The sequence below is a fragment of the Saimiri boliviensis genome, chromosome 9, assembly GCF_048565385.1.
Source record: "Saimiri boliviensis isolate mSaiBol1 chromosome 9, mSaiBol1.pri, whole genome shotgun sequence".
In the NCBI taxonomy this organism is placed as follows: domain Eukaryota; kingdom Metazoa; phylum Chordata; class Mammalia; order Primates; family Cebidae; genus Saimiri; species Saimiri boliviensis.
The window spans coordinates 63,869,045-63,892,408 of NC_133457.1; the positions used below are offsets into that span (position 1 = coordinate 63,869,045).

General features: G+C 52.0%; 1 protein-coding gene across 5 annotated transcripts in view; it reads right to left on the reverse strand.

Moving 5' to 3' along the window:
• SCN5A (sodium voltage-gated channel alpha subunit 5) overlaps window positions 1-9,834 on the reverse strand; it is a 101,295-nt gene extending 91,461 nt beyond the window's left edge. For 3 of the 5 annotated variants that reach the window (XM_039461981.2, XM_039461982.2, XM_039461980.2), the window contains exon 1: window positions 9,654-9,809. The gene's annotated coding sequence lies outside the window, so the exon portion shown is untranslated. Of the gene's footprint in view, window positions 1-6,365; window positions 8,871-9,653 lie in introns of those variants that run through there. The other 2 variants (XM_039461983.2, XM_074406048.1) reach the window with 2 other exon arrangements.
• Between the last annotated feature and the right edge of the window lie 13,530 nt (window positions 9,835-23,364).

Here is a 23,364-nt window from a genome sequence, read left to right on the forward strand (position 1 = left end):
GAGCCCACCCATGGCACTGCACTGTCCCCTACCTCTGCGTGCGGAGAGTGAGGGAAAGGCTCACGGCTTACCTATGGCCCACCTGCCAGGGCTGAGTGTGTTTGTGACCCCACTTCAAGGCTGAGAGTCAGCCCTGTCGGCCTCATCTGAGCCTGGTTCTCTGTCTATGCAGCCCAGACGCTCCCAGGGAGACCTGGCCGATTTCTGCCCATGCCCACAGAGTCAGCCGTTTTCCTGACAGAACTGATTCCCCAGCAGCTTTTCTCTCCAGCTCAAGCGCTGTCCAAGGCAGCGTGGCCACTCATTCACCGCGTGTGGCGACCGAGTGCTTGGGATGTGGCTACTGCCGACCGAGCTGTGCGGCTGTGAAGTCACATCCATTGTGCAGGCTCGGTATAATGAGGAATGCTGACTATTTCATTAATAATTTTTAGTATCGATTACAAGTTGAACAGATAATATTTAAGTTGATAATATCATACTGGATTAAATGTGTTCAAGTTAATTTCACTTTTTTTAGCTTAAAAAATATGGCTATCAGAAAATTTAAAGTTACATATGTGGCCTGCATTGGTGACTCATACTATATTTCTATTGGATGGCACTGACATGGAGTTCCAGCTACCAGGCCCTAAGCCTTTAAAGAATTCTACCTGAGGCCAAGTGCAGTGGCTCACACCCGTAATCCCAGCACTTTGGGAGGCCGGGGCAGGTGGATCATCTGAGGTCAGGAGTTCCAGACCAGCCTAGCCAACATGGTGAAACCTGGTCTCAACTAAAAATACAAAGTATTAGCCAGGTGTGGTGACAGGCGACTCTAATCCCAGCTACTCGGGAGGCTGAGAAGAATTGCTTGAACCCAGGAGGCAGAGGTTGCAGTGAGCCGAGATCGCGCCACTGCACTGCACTCTAGCCTGGGCGACAGAGTGAGTGAGTCTCTGTCTCAAAAAACAGAAAAAAAAAAAAAAAAAAAAAAAAAAAAAAAAAAAAAAGAATTCTACCTGCTTTTGGGCTGAAAGTCAGCCTACTCTCTGGGGGAGATAGGTGGTGGGTTGGGTAGGGCTGGGGCGGGGGTTGCTACGGGGAAGGAGTGAAGAGTGTTGCCCTCCACAGACCAGAAAGTGGCCACCCTGGTTTCCGGCAGCGGCTGTGGGTGGTTGTGGAGGCTCAAGGCACAGGCTGGGCCGATGGGGGATGGAAGTGGGAGGGCTCGACAGTAAGTTTCAGACCGTCCCTCCGCCCAGGCAATTATCTGCATAGTCTCGGCTCTCCCGGGCTAACTGCTTGGACAAAGGCTCAGTGGGGGTGCCAGCTGGTGCTGGTGGCCTGTGCTTTCAGGTCCCAGCTCCCAGATCAAAGGCACATTGGTCTGTCCTTGCACGAGGCCTCCGCTAACCAGCTCCCCACTGGCTTGCTCCCTGGAGGCTGCAGAGGCATTAACCCAGTCCAGTCCGGAGCCCAGTTCTGGGGGAGGTGGGAGAGTCTGAGGAGCCCGTCCTCCTCTACTCTTAATCTCCGCCTCCAACGACCTTGGTAAGTCCTGCAGAATCATCCCTGTCCCTCCCAGAGGTGGAGGCGAACACACCCACCCTGAAGCCGGGGATGCCCTCATTTACATACATTTGCATCTCATTTATTCCAACACTTAGGCTGAAGCTGAGGCTAATTCAGCTGACAGGAAAACCCCACCCACTTTAGCTCTGCGGCTCTGCTGAAGTGATTCCCCAGGCAAGGATGAAATGAAATGGGAGTCCCTGAGACCAGGTCCCCCTCCAGAGGTGGGAGCTGAGGGAGAGTGAGCCCTTTGGCCTTCCGCGGGAGAGCCGAGGCCGTGAAGATAATTGCCTGGACGGGAGGGATGTTCTGAAACGTACTGTCGATTTTCACTGAACTTTGCCCACCTCCCAAGGACAAACTGGCTTGGGAGTAGCCTCTGTTTTCTCTGAAAGACGGGTGGCCCTGATTTTATCTTCATGGTCCTTCCCCACAGCAAGGATGGAGGTCAGGGGCTTGGTAGCAGCTCCTTCAGCCCATCGACTGTTCATCAGTGTCTGGGTGCCAGGCCAGGGGAACTGCAAATAGCCCAGGTCGCTCAGGTCCCCACTCCACAGGGAATAGGTCCCCCCTCCCCCGGGCCCAAGTCTTCCTTGTCAGCCGCTTTACACATGCCCAGGTCCACGCACAGGGGATCTAGAATATGCCGAGTGGCCCTGGGTCTCCAGGGTGGGGACCTGGACGGTCTAAACCCCAAAACCACAGAGACCCAGAGTTGGAGAGCCAGCTCAGTCACCCAGGGGCATTCCACCCTAGACCCCAGATCATCTCTGTGTACACCCACATGACACACATAATCAGGCCAGAAAAATGCCCATCTGTGGCCCAGGAAACACCCTCGTGGCACACAGGTACCCGTGACAGCAATCATAGTTCTAAGACTCTTCCTAGCTCCATTCCTTCCAACTCATTTTTCTCAATACTTGAGCTGAAAAAAAGCTTCACAGAGGAACTGTGCACTGATGGCATGGCAACCGAGGTATTTATAGGGCACCTACTGTGTGCACTCAGGGAGATAGAAACCTGGGAGGCCTACCTCTAGGGTCCCTTAGCATCCAGAGAGAAATAAGCCAATCCACCAATATACTACATTTATGCCACAAAATGTCCATGATGAAGTTTAACGAAACATGCAACCCTTTTTCCTTAATATTCTTTTATACGGAGATATACCTTAAACACAGGAACATGCTTTAGGTGTACAGTTGGATGAGTTTTGACAAATGACACCTGAGTAAGCACCACTCCAATAAGACAGTAAACATCCCCTCACCCCAGAAAGCTCCCCGCTAATCCTTCCAGTCAACTGCTCTGGTTTCTATCACCTGGACTCGTTTTGCCTGTTCTAGAACTTCATGCATATGGAATCCTACCATATGGGCTCTTTTGTGCCAGGCCGCTTTCGCTCAGCACAACATTTGAGATTTTTACTTTTTATCTGTTGGCGAGTGTGATCTAAGCTCCCCGTGTAATGTACTTGTGAACTCAGGTCACACACCTGGAGACACATCCTTAATTTGATCATAAAAGGTGAGGACTGGAAGGGACCTGAAGTAGAGCTAACTTTGGGGACTGCAGGCCCCAAGGGGTTCTTAGGGAGTTTTTTTCTCTCCTTCCCTCAGACATTTCCTGAAACAGAAGCTCAGCAATTAGACATCTAATAGGCACCCAGGCTCAGCAAGTGAGCGGGGGCTTTCCTTGGGTTTCCAGTTTTGTTGGCAACAGGCTGTCGCTTTATTTAACTGGCAGTCTGTGCTGCATCTGACCCGGCACAGTGGCAGGCCAGCCGAGCTCCCGTGTCTTCTTCCGATTATGTCTGCAAGCTGCACATGAGGAACAGGGGCAATGGTGGGTAGCCTCTGGCCCTCAGCCTCCTTGTATCCCACACCAGCTGGTGTCCCTTGGGTGGAGCCCTGGGCTCAGTAGAGAATGGACACAGGACTGGGTTCTTCCCAGGAGCATGTCCAGAGGCAGCAGAGCTGGGCAGGCAAGGGCGGGCACCTTGGCTCTGAGGGGCTAGTCTGGGCCACTGTCCGTGCTTGGCCCAGGTCGATGAGGCTGGGGCTTTGATGGCCAGGCCGGGTGCACTGACTGGGCTGGGCTGGTCCTGCATGTGGTCTGATTTTTTTCCCCACCTTAGATCATTTGGGGTACCTCCCAGCCTGGCCTGAGTGTGGGGGGATGGCTAATGTAGCTTGAGTACGCTGAGAACTGATTTGGTGCCCAAGGCCAGATTACCTCTCTCTGTTCTGCCACCTCTTTGAAAGCGGCCTCCTGAGCCAGGCCTCCTGCCTTGCACAAGCCTTCGAGGAATCAATACCCACCAGAACAGCATTTACCATTTTTCTGGTGCCAGGAGAAGCCTCTCTCCTGTTCAAAATCCTTTCCCAGAAAGCACGGGGGCTCCCTGGGCAAGGGTAAGGGTGAGGTCCTGTTTGAGCTCTGTCCACGCCCCCATGTGACCTTGAACCTACAGGGCAGCCAGCACCAGCCTCAGCCACCCAGGGCTGTTAGGAGGGCAGGGAAAGCCCTTGGTGATGACAGAGGGTTCTGAGTGGGTGAGGGACCCTCCTGGGCCCACACGGATGCTGTGAGAGCAGCTCCATCCCTCCACTCGGCTAATACCCCTGTGGGGACATGACTTTCCACTGCCTTCCTAGGAGATTTAATCAGGAGAAGAAACTGAAGAGGAGAGAAAGAACTGAAGCCTCAGAGCATAAACATTCTGTCCTGACAACAGGCCCAGCCATGCGATCAAAGCGTTCACCTCTCTGAATTCTACGCATCCTCTGTGGTGGGGTTCCAGTCCCACCTCTTCCAGGCAGCCTCCCCGAGCTGCTCTGGACTACACTGACCTCCCGCCAGGGAATCTCAGCCCCTAACTTCAACCTTTCATTCTTTCTGTGCTGGGCAGATCTCTCCCTGGCCCTCTGAGGCAAACCTGGGAGGTCCTAAGGATTTCCACTGTCCTTTTCTGTCCCTCTAGAATAGGAAACAGAGTGAGGAAGGGACAAGAGAAGTTGAGAAACTGTTCTATCAGACTCTGGCTTCAAAAATCACAATTACATTTTCTGCTGGGCTTGGAGCACACCAGGTACCCATTGGGGAAATGCAGTTGCTGGGGGAGCTGTGGGTACTGAGCTCCCCAGCCCCTGGCTGTGGCTCTTTAGGGAAGACAGGTGAGAGCAGGCAGGGTAGAGGAGGTAAGATGAGCATTAGAGAATTGATGTCAGATGGCCCGTGTTGTGCCAGGGGTGGTGCCTACCTCCACAAAGCCTGGTCCTGGACTTGCCCTCCACTGGGGGTCCCAGGCTCTGGGAACTGACGTGGGGTCTCTATAAATAGCGTCATTCCATATTGATCATCTTAAAAAGACACGGTATGTTCTAGGCCCACAGAGAGGAGAGTTATGTCTAAAAATAGTCTCATCCTCCAGAACCACTGCCAGCCCAGGGCGAGTGGTGTAAGCTGTGCAGTCTAAAGGGGCGGGTCAGAAACAGAGGCACAGAACCTCTCCATCCTCACCCTGCTCCCTCTGCTCTAACCCACGGAGCTCGCCCCTGCCTCAGGGCCTTTGCACCTGCTGTTCCTGCTGTCACATTCTTTCCCTAGATCTCCTCAGGTTTGGTTTTTTCATGTTATTCAGGTCTCAGTTCAGTCTCCTCCTTCAAGGGGTTTCCCTGGCCAGCCAGTCTAGAGCCACCCGTGTCTCTCCATCGCACTGTCCTGTTATATTTCCTTCACAGCACCAGCCCCGATCTCAAATGATCTTCTGTATGGATTGCTTCAGTGGTATCCAGTCTGTCTTTCCCCACTTGTACATAAATTTCATGAGAGCAATTTTTATAGCTTGTACACCTTCTAGAACCTTCCATGGCCCAAAGGGACGAACTCTGCCTCAGACCTCTGCATCAGGGCAGCCTGGGCTGGCAGCAGGCAGTGGGGCCCTCCGGTTCCAGGCTCTTCCTGCAGCCCTGGCCAGCCCTGCAGTGGGTCTGCTTCCCATGGGGCCCAGCCTCTGTCAACAGGCGACCCATTGGCCCTGTTTTCTCCTGTTCCTGCCTTCTTCCTGTATTTAGTAGCCACAGGACTTTTACTCCAGCTTCCTTCTCTCAATCCTATCACCCTGGACACCTGCCGTAGACAACCTCATCTTGTCCCCAAATGGCTTTCCGGAACACCCCTCTCTCTGCAGAGCAAGGGCTCCCTCCCCTTCCTGCCCACATCCCCAGCAGGAATCGCAGTTCCTGCCATCAAAATCTCTATCTCAGAGATTCACAGAAAAAGTTCTTCCTCCCACCCAGCCTCCCTAACTGCCCCCTGAACAAATCGTAACCACTACACGCTGCATGGGCACTATCTTGACGCACAGACCTGCAGCCCTCGCTGAGGGAAAGGCCGTCCCCAAGCTCCTGCAGGCGATGTGCTGCCCGGACATGCACGCCGACAGCGTCCACTCCAGGCTCTCCCGACAGCCCTCCCCGACCCCACCCCTCACCAGCTCCCTTCTATCTCTCTCCTCCCTCTTCAACCATCCAACTTTTTGAAAGAGCTGTCTACACATGCTGTCTCCACGTCCTCACCTCCAGCTCACTTCTCAGCCCACTCCAAACTGGCTTCCATTTCCACCAAGTCACCCATTCATTCATTCAACAAGAACCTGTCTGTGCCGGGCACTACATTCTGTGGGCACTGAGTGGAGTTTCTCCTGCCAAGGTCACCAGCACCCTCACCGTGGCTCGATCTAATGGACACTTCTTTTTAAATTATTCATTCTTTTTCTATCTATCCATGAACTTCTGAGAATGCACCTTAAGTCTCTCCGCAGAAGGGAACAGGGCACTCTCCCTGTCTTCCGCGGCACCTCCTACTCCCGGCTTTCCTCCAACCTCTCTGGCTGCTCCTTCTCAGCCTTCTCTGCAGACTTCTCCTGCCTTGATTGTTGGAATGCTTCTGGGCTCCCGACGCAACCTCCTTCCTTCTCACCCTCTACACCACATTACGACCACCTGGGTGCTTTCAAAACTCCTGATGCCCAGGCCCCATCCCAGGGCCAAATGAATGAGCATGTCTAGGGGTGGAGCCTGAGCAGAGGTATTTTTATTTAAAGCTTTCCAAGTGATGCTGACATCACCAGGATTGAGAACCCCAGGTCTGCATTCTCGCTGGGCAATCTAATTCAGTGCCACGCCTCCAATGACAAAGGTCTGCTGAAGACTCCAAGTTTCCATTTCCAGCCCAGACCTCCACCCTGAACACACTTCCTTCCTGGGCCCTTCCCTCCAACTACCTTCTGGATGTCAGCATGTGTCCCTGGAAATACAACAGGTTCAAATCAGACCCATGGAACATCTGTCCCTTCTCCTTCGCTCTTCATCAAGCTTGCCAACCCAAATTTCACTTGCCCATTCCTCTTCTCATGGCGCGACAGGGGGCAGCACACCTCGCTTAGTGAGACATTGGAGGTGGGGAATGGGAGGGCAGCAGGTCACTTAGAAGGAAGACGGAACACCATAAATTCTGTATCCTGTGGTAACCTGCCAGTCGCCTCTCCTTCAATGGAAAGACTTTGGATGGCACCCGTGGTCTGAGCCAGGGAAGTGGTATAGCGCATAGCAGATATCGACACTTGGACCCAAACCCAAGTTCTGCTACTTAGAAAATGTGTGACGGTGTGCAACTATTTAACCTTTCTGGACCCCCAGTTTCACCATCTGCAAAATGGCCATTAAGATGGTCCCTACCTCTAGAGTTGATGCAAGGATTCACTGAGATTAACCTTATAAAGCGCTTAGTGCCATGCCTGACCTGCAGAAAGCACTCAGTGAATGTTAGCTATTTTTAGTAACATTACTGAGGATAAATTCCCAATTCCTGAGCAGAGCTCACAAGGGCCCCCGTGACTGTGACGTTGGCTTGAACTCCATTCTTCTCTTCCTCACACCATGGGGCCCAAGGAATCACCCAACTAATAATTGTGCTGTTTCACATTTCTGTGCTTTCGTACATACTGGTCCTGACAGCCTGACTGCACTGTCCTTGCCTGGAAAACTCCTATTCACCCTTCAAAACCCAGTGGAAGGTTATTTTTGTTAGAATAAGACTCTTGACTATCCCAGCCAAAGGTAACCACCTCTCCTGTGAGTGGGCTCTGGGGACACACTTCTATCACTGCACACCCTTCCAATAACCTTCCCAAGAGTGAGCAGAAGCCAGCCTCCTCTGAACAGGACACAGACTGCAATTTGCCACTGTCCCTGGCTGCCCTCAGGACTCCCTTCTCCTTGGATTGCCTGGGCACCAGCCTCCGCTGTTCCCCTAGCCCCAGCTGTCTCTGGTGCTTCCCATCAGTCCTCCGAGCCCAGTCTTCATGCTTATTGAGTCAATCCTAGAATTTTTCCTGAGGAGCTTTGATCACCACAGAGAGGGGGCCAAGCACCTTGGAGCACAGCAGCTGCCCACGCCACACTGGGCTGAATGCTGGCTCTTGGCACCCCGGGGCCAGTTCCTCTTCCGCTCAGATCCTCTTGGGTCAATTCTAGGCTTATTTGCCCCACAGAAAGCAGATCTCAAGGTATCTTCACACTGAGTGGTGCTCCCAATCCACTGATTCTCTAGGTGACATTGAATAATTCCTTGAGCCCTTCTGGGCCTCAGTTTCCCCACTTGCACAATATGGTGGTGACAGGATCAAAAGTTTAATGAGGCTCTTTTCATCACAGGGCTGGACACTGAAACATAGAATCTGTTTTCCACACCCTGGCTGTCGACTGACCTGATCCTCTCCATGCTCCTTCGACAGCAGACTGACCGCCCTCATTCCCCCTCCCACTCATTGCCACCGACTCAGGTGCACCTGCCCAATTCTAACTGAGTGGAGATGAAGTCAAACAGACGGAGTTGAGGGCAGCGGCGGGGGCCCGGGCCTCCAGTAGCTGGCACCTCTTTTGCTCAGGGTCCACTAGATCCTGAAGGATGGTGGGAACCTCGGAGAGGGCTTGGGATGCCATGGCACGGTGGGGGTCATGTGGTGTGCCTGTCTGGATGATGCCGCCTAGGCTCACCGGGAAACACACCAGGGGTCTCAGCAGGAGGTGAGCAGACACCTGGGAATGGAACGGAGGCCCAGGATATCAAAAGGAGTGGGATTCCATGGCCCGGGGCTCGGCTGAAGGCACCAAGGAGCACAAGCGTGAGTCCTGCACTCTCAGCCATGGCGTCCTGAGGCAGGCCTACTGTCCCCAACAACGTTTTCCCCCACCCTCATCACTACCACTAACAGTCCCCACACCTCTGCCTCCGACCAGCCCTTGGCCTCTCAGACAAGGCTTGGCACCGCCAGTTTCTACCAGGGCGCCACCAAAGACGATCAAATAACAGAGTTCGAGAGACACCTCCCATCAGGGTGCGTGGATCTGACCGGCTCAGAGAGAGAGGAAGGTAGAGAGATCTCTCCCCCTTCAAGAAGCAGAGATCAGACAGAGGAGATGCGGCCCCTTTAGGGCGTCAAAGGGCACTGAGATCTCTCCACGGTCTAAGTGCGCAGAGATCTCGTCCCACACAGAGGACAGCCCAAGCAGACGGTTCCCCGTATGCCCAGAGAAAGGGGATACTTGGCTTCCTCGTATCCAGCCCTGCTCAGTCAGTCCCCGCAACCCACGCTCTCTGGAACCACGTTCGCTGCGCGCCCAGTCGCCGCTCTGACCTTGGGGTCTCCGGCCTCCGGAATCCGGGTCCCAATCGCAGACCCTCCCGGAGCCTGCGCCAGGGATGGCCGGGAAGCAGGGGCCGCAGCTCCCCCTCCCCCGGCCCTCGACAGCGCACCGGGAAACCCGGAAGGAAAGGGAAGGGAAGCGGGGCGCGCGGTGATCAGGGACGCCTCCCCCGGGGATCCCCACCAGCCAGGCGGATCTGCGCCCCTTCTCCCCCTCCGGTCCTCTGGGGCGCCGGTCGGGGAGGGAGCGGCCGGGAGGACCCGGGGCAGGGGAGGAGCACGCAGGGGCTGGAGGCTTCGGCTCTCGGGGAGGAAAGTTGGGCGGCGGCAGGCGGAGGGGGCTCCGGCCGGGCCGAGGCTGCCGGGCGCTGGGGCGCTCGCTCACCTGCTGGTTCCCCGGCCCGGCCCCGGGGTGGGCGGCTGCGGCTCGGCGCGGACTCGGCTCGGCGCGGGGCTCGGGGCACTGGGCGCGGGCTCAGCGGCCCCGGGGGAGCGATCCCCGCATCCTACGGGCGCCGCCGCCGTCTCGGCTGCGCGGCTCGGTCCGGGCTCCCGGGCTGGGCGGGCGGCGCGGGCTCGGGCTGGGGGCGGGGTCGGGGGCGGGGCCCGCCTGGGCTCGGCCTGGGGCTCGGGGCCCCGGGCTGGCTCCGCCCCAGAGCGACGCGCCGGGGGCTCCGCACGTGGCGCTCCGCCCGCCCGGAGGGGGACACACCCGCGCCTGCCCAGCCCGCCGGGGCGCACACGCCCACACTGACCCGGGGGCGCAGCGCCACAGATGGCCGCCCACGCAGAAGCGGACAGACACGCGGGGGGCACACACGCCGACCCGGGGACGCTTCGCCACAGATGTCCACCCACGCAGAGGCGGACGGGCACACACTGACAAACACTGGCGCGCGAGCTCGCGCACACACACGACCTGCTGACTTGGGAAGGCTACAGCAGACACTCACCCACCCACCCACGTGGACACGGGTGTCCACTGATACTCATGCCGAGACAGACACACGCTGCCATAGGCATACCTGCACTGACACAGACACACACCTGCACCCTGAGACAGACACACACACCCACACACCCACAGACACAGACAGACACATCACTGACACACACTGACACTGAGGGAGACACGCTGACAAACTCAGACGCCCACATGACTTAGACACACATCCACTGACACACTGACACAGAGACGCACACACTCACTCCAACCACACTTTCCTGGAGACACAGGGATGGCACAGACATCTGCACAACGGTACACACCTACCTGAACACACTGACGCACACGCTGACAGAACCACACACACACCCAGACCCAGAGGCAAGCAGGCAACAGACACACACACACACACCCACACACACACAGAGACACACACAGACACAAGACCCCCCCCACACACACATACACACACACACATACACACACAGACATACACACACAGCACAGACACACACACACACACACATAGACACACGACACACACACACAGACATACAAACATTCACATTCACCCTCCTGGGCCACACATAACTTCACCTCGTCGCACACAGAGGCCTGGAGTCACACACCCACTGTCTCACACAGACACGGTCACAGGCACACAGGCATGGAGACAGACGCGGACAAACGGTTGCTCCCAAGCCCCTGCCCAGAACCTGCGGGGACACACTTCTGCTTTAAACGAAACAGGCTCCCAGGTTTTGCCCACAGATCAGAGCGGCCATTGGAAGGGACAGTGCACTCTCCTGCCACATTTTCGGGGCTCCCGGAAGCAAGAACCGCTCTGAGAGAGACAAATGGGCCCTGAGGTCCCAGAGGGCACAGAGGTGATGGGTTTGGGAGCCCGGAGGCTGGGACCTGCCCCTCCGTGATGGGGATCTTGGAGATGTGGGAGGGCGACGAGGGGGGCGGGGGACAGCGTCCCTTTGCAACCTGGGTGTGGGGCTTCGCTGGACGCCTTAGGTACATACGGAGGGGCTGCTCTGCTTGCAGGAGGGGATCTGGAAGAAAGTCAGTCTGCAGGACTGTAAAGTTCAGGATATGGGCCCTCCGGCCCTGAGTCGAGTGGGGTGTCTGGGGACGGAGGATGGACCCCACACAGGTCGGCTGCCAGTCTTTAGCGCCCGACCGGCCTCAGGTGGGCCAGCAGCTCCCACTATTGGCCAGACGAGGAAGTGCAGGCAACGTTAATGTTTCGGCCCCGAGCGGGACCGCCTTTCCAGAGTCACACCTACCAGGCCGAAGGGAGTCCAGCAGCAGGAAGGTCCCATCTCCCTAAGAACTCCCATCACGGGCTTCTCGGCCTCAGCATGAAGATGCCACTGCGAACGGACATTGGGTCAAGCAGGAAACAAGGCTAGGACAGAAGCTGCTGGGGGTCGGGATGGAGACCTGCCTCCCTCCTTCCATAGGTAGCAGGAGTGGGGTTTTCACTGCCCTTTGGTAGTGGACAACTGGATGTTGCCAGCAGGAGAGGTGGGCTGAGCCTGTCAAATCTACACGCACCCCAAATTTAAACAGGGGGAGAGAAACCCAGGGGAAGAGGAACCAGAGCTCTGACCCTGTAGAGGTTCACCCATAAAAGCACACCTGTGGTTCAAGAGAGGTCTCAGAATGCAGAGAAGGGCCACAGGTGTCTGGAGACAGGCACTTCCTACAAAGAACCCTTGCCAAGATCTTGGCTCTCCCTTCTTTTTGCCAGAGCCTATTTAATTTTTTTTTTTTTTTTTTTTTTTTTAAGATGGAGTCTCACACTGTTTCCCAGGCTGGAGTGCAGCGGCGTGATATCGGCTCACTGCAACCTCCGCCTCCTGGGTTCAAACGATTCTCCTGCCTCAGCCCTCTGAGTAGCTGGGATTACAGGCCACCATGCCCAGCTAATTTTTTGTATTTTTAGTGGAGATGGGGGTTTCACCATGTTGGCCAGGCTGGTCTTGAACTCCTGACCTTGCGATTCACCTGCCTCAGCCTCCCAAAGTGCCAGGGTTACAGGCGTGAGCCACCACTCCTGGCCAACCCGATTTAACTAAAGCAGTGGAGCAGGCATCCCCAAACTTTTTACACAGGGGGCCAGTTCACTGTCCCTCAGACCGTTGGAGGGCCGCCACATACTGTGCTCCTCTCACTGACCACCAATGAAAGAGGTGCCCCTTCCTGAAGTGTGGCGGGGGGCCAGATAAATGGTCTCAGGGGACTGTAGTTTGGGGACGCCTGCAGTAGAGGAACATGTAGTCAGCTGTCAGAGATAAATGTTTTTCAAAACTAATATTTCCTTTATTTGGCCCTAAGTTTTGCCCAAGGTTTGCCTTTACTTTGCCTCGGGTTCAAAGCTGGGTTAAGCATATTATCACTCCTCTCTTGTGTTTTTGTTGTATTTCTTTCCCCTATCATCACTCTACTGCCATCTCCTTAATACAGGCACCTCTCTAAGAGCTGAAGTAGGTATTATGTGCACATCCTTGTAAAACAGGTAGTATTGTTGCCTGTGCGTATGCGTTTTCTCTTCTAACAGCCCAAAGCTTTTCTTTTTATGTTTTACATCTAATGAACCTACATAATGGGAAAGTGTACAAATCCTAAGTCCATTTCAAAGGGGTTTCCCTTTGTCATAGGATAGTGTCCGTTGTTGAACACATCGGTGAGAGCAGCACAACACAGAAACCAAACGTTATCAGCACCACGGAGGATCTCTTTGTGCCCTCCTGTCACCACCACTTCACCCACCCAGAGTTAATTACGACAGTCACACCGCGTTCCCCTTGCTAGTTTTGCCTGGTTTTGGTATTTATTTAAAGTGGAATTGAGTAATAGGAACTCTTTCGTATCTGGCTTCTTTTGATCAGCTTTATGCTCACGAGAGTCACATGTGGCTGCTGGTTGTAGTTCATTCATTCTTGCTGCTGTACAGAATCCTGCATAGAGCAGACTTCATTCATTCTATTGCTGATGGGTGTTTGGGTAGTTTCTAGTTTGGGGTTCATGAGTAGCACACGTATGAACATTCTAGTACATAAATTTTGATGAACATATGTACCTATTTCTGCCAGGTACATACCTGGGGGTGGAATTGCTGAGTCATAGGATAGTGTGCAGGTATTGCCAGTTTTCCACGGGGGTTCTACCACCATTGTCTCCACCAGCAGTGAATGCATGCATCCTCTAATACTTAATACTTCTGTCGTTTTCATTTTAGCGCCTTCAGTGGGTGTACAGAGGTTTCATATTCTGGTTTTAATTGGCATTTCCCTGATGACTAATGAAATTGAGCACTTTTTTGTATGATTAATGGCCGTTGGTGTGCATGTGCTTTTCATATATATAAATGGGTATTGTTCTAGATTTCCTTCTTTTCCTTACATTTCTCCCTCAGCGCTCTGCTTTTGGGCTGTGTCTGTGTTGTGGTGCAGGCAGCTGGTTCTTTGCTCCTGATAGCTTCAGAATGTTCTGTATTCTGCCTCCACAGCACTTGATTAATCCATTCTCCTTGAGGTTAGAGATCGAAGAAGGTAAATGGATGGAAGAGTAGTTAACTGTCTTATGTTCTTGTTTTCTTCACTCTGCTAATTCCAGGGGTGGAGGTGGGCAAAGAAGCAAGTGGGGTCTCAGAATCCACAAACAGGCAGGACCAGAAGGCATCTTAGATGGTGGAGATGCAGGCTGGGGCTGAGAACAGGAGGCCGGGTGGTGGGGGAAAGGCCACACAAAGGCCAGCACACCCAGAAAGGCCTCACCCAGTCCCCCAGGCAGAGGCTGGTCCTCCCTCATGCAGATGGCTATCTCTGAGCTCTAGGAGGGGGGCATTTGGCACAGTAGAGGCAGGCTCGAGGATCCTTACTGAAAGTAAGGGAGTCTGCTGAGAACCCTGGGTCCCTCCTTCTGCTGGGCGCTGGAACTCTGACTCTCCTGTGCACTTCCCACTAGGCAGGGGGCTGGGAGATTTCCACAGTGAGACACCGACCAGCCCAAGAGAAAACACCTCTGATGCTGGGCATCCACAGCAGCATCTACCCTTCCCACTTGTGAAGAAACTCTGCCTGCTCCACATTCACCCCCGCCCCTCTTTCTCTTGCCTGCCTCTCCAATGAAGGCTGTAGGAGGCACACAGTATTTGCCTTTCCAGTTTCTCCTGTACCCAGTGGTGGCCACGTAACTCCACGAGGGCCAAGGGTCAGAAGCAAACCTCTGCTGGGGAAGGGCAGTTTCTGAGAGAACATCTGTTTTCCTGGTAAAGAGGACAAGAGCTGCTGGCTCTACTGTCTTCCTCGTCTCAATTCTCCCCCTACTTGAACGAGGACATGATGATTGGAGCTGAGGAAAGCTCTCTCAGCCTTGAAGGTAGGGCCATGAGATTCGCAGAAACACCGGCTTGGATGATGGTGAACCACAGAACTAATGCCTTTGTGCTTCTCTTTCACTATTTTTTTTTTTTTTTTGAGGTGGAGTCTTGCTCTGTCACCCAGGCTGACGTGCAGTGGTGTGATCTTGGCTCATTTATCTTCTGCCTCCCAGGTTCAAGCAATTCTCCTGCCTCAGCCTCCTGAGTAGCTGGGATTACAGGCATGGGCCACCATGCCCAGCTGATTTTCTATTTTTAGTAGAGACAGGGTTTCACCATCTTGGCCAGGCTGGTCTTGAACTCCTGACCTTGTGATCTGCCTGCCTCAGCCTCCCAAAGTGCTGAGATTACAGGCCATGAGCCAATGCTCCGGCCTTCTCTTTTACTCTTTGTATAAGCATATAAGACAGGATGCTCTCCTGTTGGCAGCCAGATTGTGTTGGGTGAGGGAGGGCCTGGCAGCTCAATTGCTGTGAATACAAACTGTTTACTAGCTCTCCTGTTTTTAACCTCACTCTTCCTCCCCATTTTCAAAGGTACCCAATGCTTGGAGTCCTGAGAACTTTCCGGGGTTTTGAAAAGAGGCTACCCTTGCTTTCTTTTGCTAGCTTTCCCTCTGCAGGCACACTCAGCTAAGGCAGTCACTGCTCAAACTTCCAGAAAGTTGTCATCACATCTGCTGTTGGCCCCTTGTCCATACATTTTGTCCTTTTAAAATTACTTCACCATTGGCTGGGCACGGTGGCTCACACCTGTAATCCCAGCACTTGGGGAGGCCAGGGTGAGCAGATCACCTCAGGTCAGGAGTTCGAGACCAGCCTGGCCAATATGGTGAAACCGTCTCTACTAAACATACAAAAATTAGCTGGGCATGGTGGTGGGCACCTGGAATCCCAGCTACTTGGGAGGCTGAGAAAGGACAATCACCTGAACCTGGGAGGCGGAGGTTGCAGTGAGCCGAGATCGCGCCACTGCACTCCAGTGTGGGTGGCAGAATGAGACCCTATCTCAAAACAAACAAAAATTATTTCACTGTCATTTTAGCGATGTTTCAGTAGGTGACTTTCACTATATTTTGAAAAAAACTCCTCCACTTCAGTTCCCACCCCAGGTAGTTTTAAGTAGTAATCAGATACTGCCCTCATGGGTTGTGAGCGTTCTTGCTTTATTTTGAAGACCTGAGCAGTTGAGATCCTCTATCTTAGAATGCGGCAAAGAAAAAAATAAATGTATTCATGGTCAAGGCCATGACCTGCCAAAGGGGGCTGGTGACCCGGTCCTGCCTTTATACCTAGACAATGGACAGCGTAATGCTCTTATCTGAGGGGCCATTCCCAGTGGGAAGCATCTGCTGTCTCACACGTACCCTCAGCCCAAGTCAGACACACAAGCTCTTGCCTCTGCTGGTGGTCCCACTAGCTCAAGCAATGCCAGCCTGCGAATCTGCAAATGAAGAGCCGCCCCTTCCTCAAGACACTCGACTGCCATCTGCTGGAAAGTTAAGAGAAAATAGAAATCTCTGATGAGTAGGAATGTGCATCGTACCCCAAATTGTGTGAAGCCTGGTGGTCCGTGGCATCGGCTCCTGACTCCACCTGTCTCCTCTGCTCGCTGCAAAATGCAGTCCCTCACCCGTCAGCTCTAGCCATTGTAGTGACTGGGGAGCAGGGCTTGGAGGGCCAGAAGCCTAGATAGGATTCTTCACTGATAGCCCATGTGACCTTGTATCAAACACATAATCCTTCTGGACTTTACTCATATGTAAAATGGGATAATTCTCTTTATTTGAAAGGAAGTCTTGCTATGTCGCCCAGGCTGGAGTGGAGTGGTGTGATCTCGGCTAACTGCAACCTCCTCCTCCCTGGTTCAAGCAGTTCTCTGCTTCTGCCTCCCAAGTAGCCTGGCACCACGCCTGGCTAATTTTTATACTTTTAGTAGAGACAGCCTTTCGCCATCTTGGCCACGCTGGTCTTGAACACCTGACCTTGGGATTCACCTGCCTTGGCCTCCCAAAGTGCTGGGATTACAGGCGTGAGCCACCACGCCCGGCCAAAGTGGGATAATTCTATACTTACATAATTGAGTTGTTTAGAGGAGCAAATAAAATAATATGGGAAGGCCGGGTGCGGTGGCTCAAGCCTGTAATCCCAGCACTTTGGGAGGCCGAGGTGGGTGGATCACGAGGTCGGGAGATCGAGACCATCCTGGTCAACATGGTGAAACCCCGTCTCCACTAAAAATACAAAAAATTAGCTGGGCATGGTGGCATGTGCCTGTAATCCCAGCTACTCAGGAGGCTGAGGCAGGAGAATTGCCTGAACCCAGGAGGCAGAGGTTGCGGTGAACCGAGATTGTGCCATTGCACTCCAGCCTGGGTTAACAAGAGCGAAACTCCGTCTCAAAAAAAAAATAATAATAATAATATGGGAAGATGTTTTAAAACTAAATGTTTTACAGATTGAATTTGACAGTCACTATCTAAAGCCTATTCATCCTCTGCCTTCAATTGGGTTCCCTAAAAACCTTAAAAACAGATTCTAGACTGGAGATTTGCATGCAGGTTTCTATGGAGTGCACTTGGAAACAGTATTTGTAAGGATGTGAGGAGAGCAGGGCTGAGCTCTAATGCGGCTGCAACCAATGCCTCAGCCAGACCTCAAGCTGGGATGACCAGGAGTTGGGAGACCCCTTGGAGTTGTCCCGGTTTCTGGCCAGAGTGGGGTGAGCAAACTTTTCTACCTCCACTTCAACCAGTCATTGGTGGTGGCCTGCTCCTGATGAGAGGTCATAACCTTGAGTGAGCAGCTCTCATGAGGCAAAGGCAATGTCTGGAGAGGGGCACAGCTGGGAGCCAGCAGCAGCCACACTCCTGGCAGCTGGAGGAACAAGCTCTTGCTGGAGGAGGAGCTAGATGGAAGAACTCCATCATAAGAGGGGCTCTAGGCAGCTCCCTGCAGCATGCTCTGTGCACTTGGTTGTATATGTGGAGTGTGGGTGTTGGTGCATGCAATATGGAAGCCATCAGAAAAAAAAGGCAACTGTCGATTCTGTACATTACACAGGCTTCCTGGGTCTGAGCTTTGTAGGGTAAGAAGCACCAGACTGCTATGGCCGGGGTGGGGTCTCGTGGGCGTTATCGCTTTCACTCAGCTGGCCTTTCTGGCAGCTGAATCTGCTCAAAGCATATTCTATTCAAAGCATATTCTCAAGTCCATGTGGGGTGATCTGCTTTCCCATGTTCCATTGCATTCCACTGGGGATATGTGGTCACCCTGAGTTCTGCCACCTTTACGAAGGTGAGATGATTGTCCCGTGTTTTGTCGTGTTTCTTATCAGCGCAGTGGTGTAGTTGTGTAAGAGGGTCAGGGTGAGAGGTTTAGAGGCTGCAGATCCAGAATCATGGCGCCTGAATTCAGTCCACAGATGCATTTTTCGGGGGCGGGGTGAGTGGTGTGCAGGTAGAGTGTGTGACATAGTTTATAGCAACGTGAGTATCTTTGTCTGAGACATGACTCGCCGGGTCCCTTTGATCCCCGCCATTCTGTGTGGTATTGTGTGTATTAAATTCCCTGCCTGGCTCTGCCAGCATTTGCGATTTTCTGTCTTGGATTAGAACCAAGCAGCAGCAAGAGGACTGTGTAGCACCCAGTGTGGCCACACGAACCAGGCTTGGAAGGAGGTGGGTAGGCTCCGGGAAGGCTGCAGGCTGTGAGGAGCAAGCAGGCAGCGACAGGAATGGGGCTGAGGGTTGGGGGGAGAGTGGCGTTGGCTACAGAGGAGCTGGTGAGCTGTGTTCAGAGCTGGATGGGAATTGTGGTTGGGCACTGGGTTTCCACCAGGTTTTATTTTTACACCTTGGAGAAGCCTTTTTATTGCTACACACACGCAACATGGATGAATCTTAAATGTGTTGTTAGGTGAAAGAAACCAGCCTCAAAATGTTTCATAGACGTTATGAATTCATTTACATGGCATTCTGGGGAAGGCCAAATTAAAGGAACAGGGAACATCCGTGGCCACAGGGGCTGGGGGCGGAGGGAGGTGTGGGCTGACTGCAGAGGGGCAGAGTGAGGGAGGGAGCATTTGAGGGTGATGGGCTGTTCTGTATCTTGCCCACGATGGTGGTTCCATGACTCTGCATTTGTCAAAACTCACAGAACTGGACACTAAAAGGAATGAATTTCCCTGAATGTAAATTAAAATATAAATAAATAAATGGTTTTAAAAACAAGAAAGGAGGCATTTTTACCTTCGTGAGAGGAAGTGGTGCTTCCTTCAGGAATGTGTGAGTGTGTGGGTGCGTGCGGAGTGGAGGAGAAACAGGAGGTTTCTGAGGCTCTTAGAGAGATGGCGGTCAGAGCTGCCGTTCTGGGGCAGTCCCTGGATTTCAGGTGCTCTGTCTCTGCTGCTCTGTACGTGAGCCTGGTGTAGGGGCTCTCGTTGCCCAGAAACAGGAGTTTGGACTTTGAAACAAAACACCGTGTTTTGTTTTGTTGATCAGACGTTATGCACTCTTCCCTCGCTCTTCATCGGTGGTAGAGAAGAGGGAGGGAGCCGGTGAGCGAGGACCCACCCCACGCTGGGGGCACTCCTGAGCCTCCACCTCAGTTCTGTTCTTTCCCCAGCATCCACAGATTCCCAAAAATAAAAACATCGGGGATTTGGAAAGAGGACCGGATACAGGGTCAGCAGAGCCACTGACTTAAGTCCCAGTGCTACATAGGTTGGCTGAGAGGCTGCCCCAGGCCTCAGTTTCCCCATCTCTAAGAGCAAAACGTGGGATTCAGAAATCCTCCAGTTACCCCACACCACTCAGCAAGAATGTGGTCAGCATGAATGAAGGAGGCACATAAGGAGCGACTCAGCCTCTCCTGCTGCCTCGGCCCTGCCCGGGGCTACCCGCTTCACTTCTGCATCCAAATGCTGACAGGAGTCCTGGGTGTCCCTGCCTACCCCATGCCACCTGCATGCTCCTGAGATAAGTGAATGAACAAAGGTGCCAGACCTGACAAGAGAATTCAGGAGACTTTGATTTTTTTTTTTTTTTTTTTAAACTGGAAGTCAGCGCTTGGGGCCAGAAAATGCTTAGACCTGGCGGTGGCTGACAAAAGCTGCCTCTTGTCAGCAAGTGCATCGGCTTCTGAAGAGATAAGAGGTAGGGGGCTGGCGTGCAGGCTTCTCAAGTGAACGCTGACAGGAGAACAGAAGAGCTGCCTCCCACTCTCACCAGCGCGGAGATCCGGGCTGCCAGGGCGGAGACGTCAGCCACTCCAGCCCCCACACTGCTCTGACGAGGGGAGACAGGTCCGGGCACCGGCAGTGACCTGCTCGGGGCCCGCAAGTGGCAGCGGCTGTTGCTGGGGTCCCTGGGGAGATTCTGGGGACCAGTCCTCCTAAATGTGCACAGGGGAAGTGTGGAGCTGCTGTGGACTTAGCTGAGGAATGGAGGCAGCCTTGTAATTTCTGAGTGCTGCAGAGAACAGAATCCCCGTGGCTCCCATTCTGAGAAAGGAGTGTTGGGGGCCCGATCAGCCACAATTCCCCCGGGCAGGTTGGCTTCAGCCTGGGCCAACTTCGGGACCACAACCTTATTGATGGACCTTTCCAGGGGAACAGGGTGGACACAGGGCTTGATGTTTGTTCTCATGGAATTTTCTGGAAATGAATAGCTCTCATTCATTTCCAGGGTCCAGACCTTAGTTGTAATGCTTTTTAGGGCCCCACCAGGGATGCTTCTCCCAGGCAGATAAACATCCAATAGAAATGCCTTCTCCTATGGTTGCTGCCAAGCCTCTGGGGGTAGAGAGCAGGGAGAGGCCCTCCATTTGCCTCCTGGCTCATATGCCTGGTCTATACCTGTTGGATCACACTAAGAAGCAAAATTGAACTGTTTAATGCTTCTGAGATCACCCTAACTTCTGTTGTAATGGACCCCGTGGATGGAACACTCAGCCTCAACTTCAACATCTTTCTGGTGCACCTTTCTGTACCCAAGCCAGAAGGCTAGCAACTAGATTTCCCAGACTCCTTTGCAGATAGGGTTCTGGATTTAAATTTAGATTCCACCAATTGGATGTGCTGGCATGAGATTTGAATAGCAGGTTTAAAGCAGAAATCATCTTCCTACTGTTTTGGCTGTTTCTCCTGGCAAGCATAGTCAGAGAGATGTTGGGCTTTTCTATATCAGTATTCCAGTGACCTGCGACTAGATTTATGAGCATAAAAAAAATAGGTAGCAGGTATAATGGCTTTCTGATCCTGGTGAATTCTCCCTTCATTTTTTGAAGCGCTCTCTTGGAAGTCAAACATCATGTAGACGTCTGACCACCATGCTGTGAGGAAGCTCAGGATTGCCACGGGTAGAGAGATAGTCCATGTGAAAGACTAATGAGAAGCCAGGATGGGAGTAAAGCCTTCCTGGATGTTCCAGCTCATCCTAACCACCAGCTGAATGCAGCTGAATGAATGACCCTGGCCGATGCCCCATGCAGCAAAAGAACCACTCAGCTGAGGCTACCAAGATTCTTAACACACAAACTTATTAGCAAATTAGAAGGTAAACTTTTAGCCGGGCTTGGTGGCTCACGCCTGTAATCTCAGCACTTTGGGAGGCCAAGGGGGTGGATCGCGAGGCCAGAAGTTCGAAACCAGCCTGGCCAACATAGTGAAAACTCTTCTTTACTAAAAATACAAAAATTAGCCGGGCATGGTGGCATGTGCCTGTAGTCTCAGCTACTCAGGAGGCTGAGGCAGGAGCATCATTTGAACCCAGGAGGCGGAGGTTGCAGTGAGCCAGGATTGTGCCACTGCACTCCAGCCTGGGTGACAGAGCAAGACTCCATCTCAAAAACAACAACAACAACAACAACAAAAGAACCAAAAAAAAAAAAAGAAGGTAATTTTTTAAAGCCCATTAAATTTTGGGATAGATTGTTGCATCTCAACAGACAACTATAACACTGATCCTTGGATCAAAGCTATAGTAATTAGTACTCTTTTTAAAATGGAGACATAATTTACATGGGGTAATGTTTAATCTATACAACTTGGTAAATTTTGACATACGTATACGTCCGTGAAATTATTACCACAATCAAGATAGTGAACATATCCATTACCTCCAATAGTTTCTTTGTGCCCCTTCGCAATCCTTTTCTCTTGTTCCTTCCTGTACACTCACCTCCTCACCCCTGTCACCAGGGAACCACTGATCTACTGCCCTTGCTTTCTGATACTACAGATTAGTTTGTATTTGTCTGGAGTTTTAAATAATGGGATCATTATTATTATAATTTTTCATCTGGCTCCTTTAAGCATAATTATTTTGAGATTCATCCATGTCACCTTACGTATTGATAGTTCACTCTTTTTCATTGTTGAGTAGTATTTCATGGTGTGGTTGTATCACAATTTGTTTACTCATTCACCTGTTGATGGACATTTGGATTGTTTCTAGTTTTAGCTGTCATAAATAAAGCTCCCATGAACATTCATGTGCAAATCTTTGTATGAACATAGGCTTTCATTTCTGCTGGGTAAATATCAAGAAGTGAAATGGCTGGATTGTACAGTAGATGAATTATCTATTTTTTTGAGAAATTATAAAGTTGTTTTCTAAAGTGGTTACACCATTCTTACCAGCAGTGGCAAGTTCTGCTTCCTCCATTCCTTCCCCAAAACTTGGTCTGGTCTGGTCGGTTTTTAAAAATGTTAGGTAGGTGTTTAATAATATATAATTATAATTTTAATTTGTGTTTTCCTAGTGATTGATGATGTTGAGCATCTTTGTGTGTCTGTTTGCTATCTTGGTGTCTGCTTTTTGAAGTGTCTGTTCAAATCTTTTACCCACTTTAATATTAGATTGTTATTTATTATTGAGTTTTGAGAATTTTTTATCTGAGTCCTTTATCAAATTTGTGTTTTCAATTTTTTTCCCCAGTATGTGGCTGTCTTGTCTTTTCTTTTTTTAACAATGTTGTGGACTTCTGGTTTCAAAATGGCAGCATAAATTCAAGCTAGCTTCACTGTCCTCCCCACAACAGAAAACCAAAGCCAAATGGTACAGTGCTGAGATTATCACCAGCAATATCCCAGAACTCAAATATGAGAATGAGTCAATTCCCTGAGCCACAAAGAAGTGAAACAACTCCAACCAGACAGTAGGAGAATCAGATTTTCATATCTGCAATGCCCCTTCCCCCAAGCTGCCGAGCAGCAAGCATGCAAAATTCCACCCCCCTTCCAACTCACAGTTTTTTTATTTTTTTGAGACAGAGTCTTACTCTGTCACCCAGGCTGGAGTACAGTGGCATGATGGCTCATTGCAACCTCTGCCTCATGGGTTCAAGCGATTCTCATGCCTGAGCCTCCCGAGTATCTAGGACTACAGTTGTGGACCACCATGCCTGGATAATTTTGATACTTTTAGTAGAGACAGGGTTTCACCATGTTGGCCAGGCTGGTCTCAAACTCTTGACCTCAAGTGATCCACCTGCCTTGGCCTCCCAAAGTGCTGCAATTACAGCTGCCAACTCATAATTTCTATGCTGGGAAAAGTGATGCTAAGGTGGATAACCAACTTCCGCATTTTCTAGATTCCCTGGTGGGAGCTCTGTCCATGCCTCAACCCATAGGAAGTAGCGTGCGTGCCTAAAGGGGACATATTTTTAAGGACAGCAAGAGACAAAGTGGGGAGAAAGGATTATCACCCCTGGCTCTAGAAAATTTGCTTTGTAACTTAGCTGAAGGAGATGG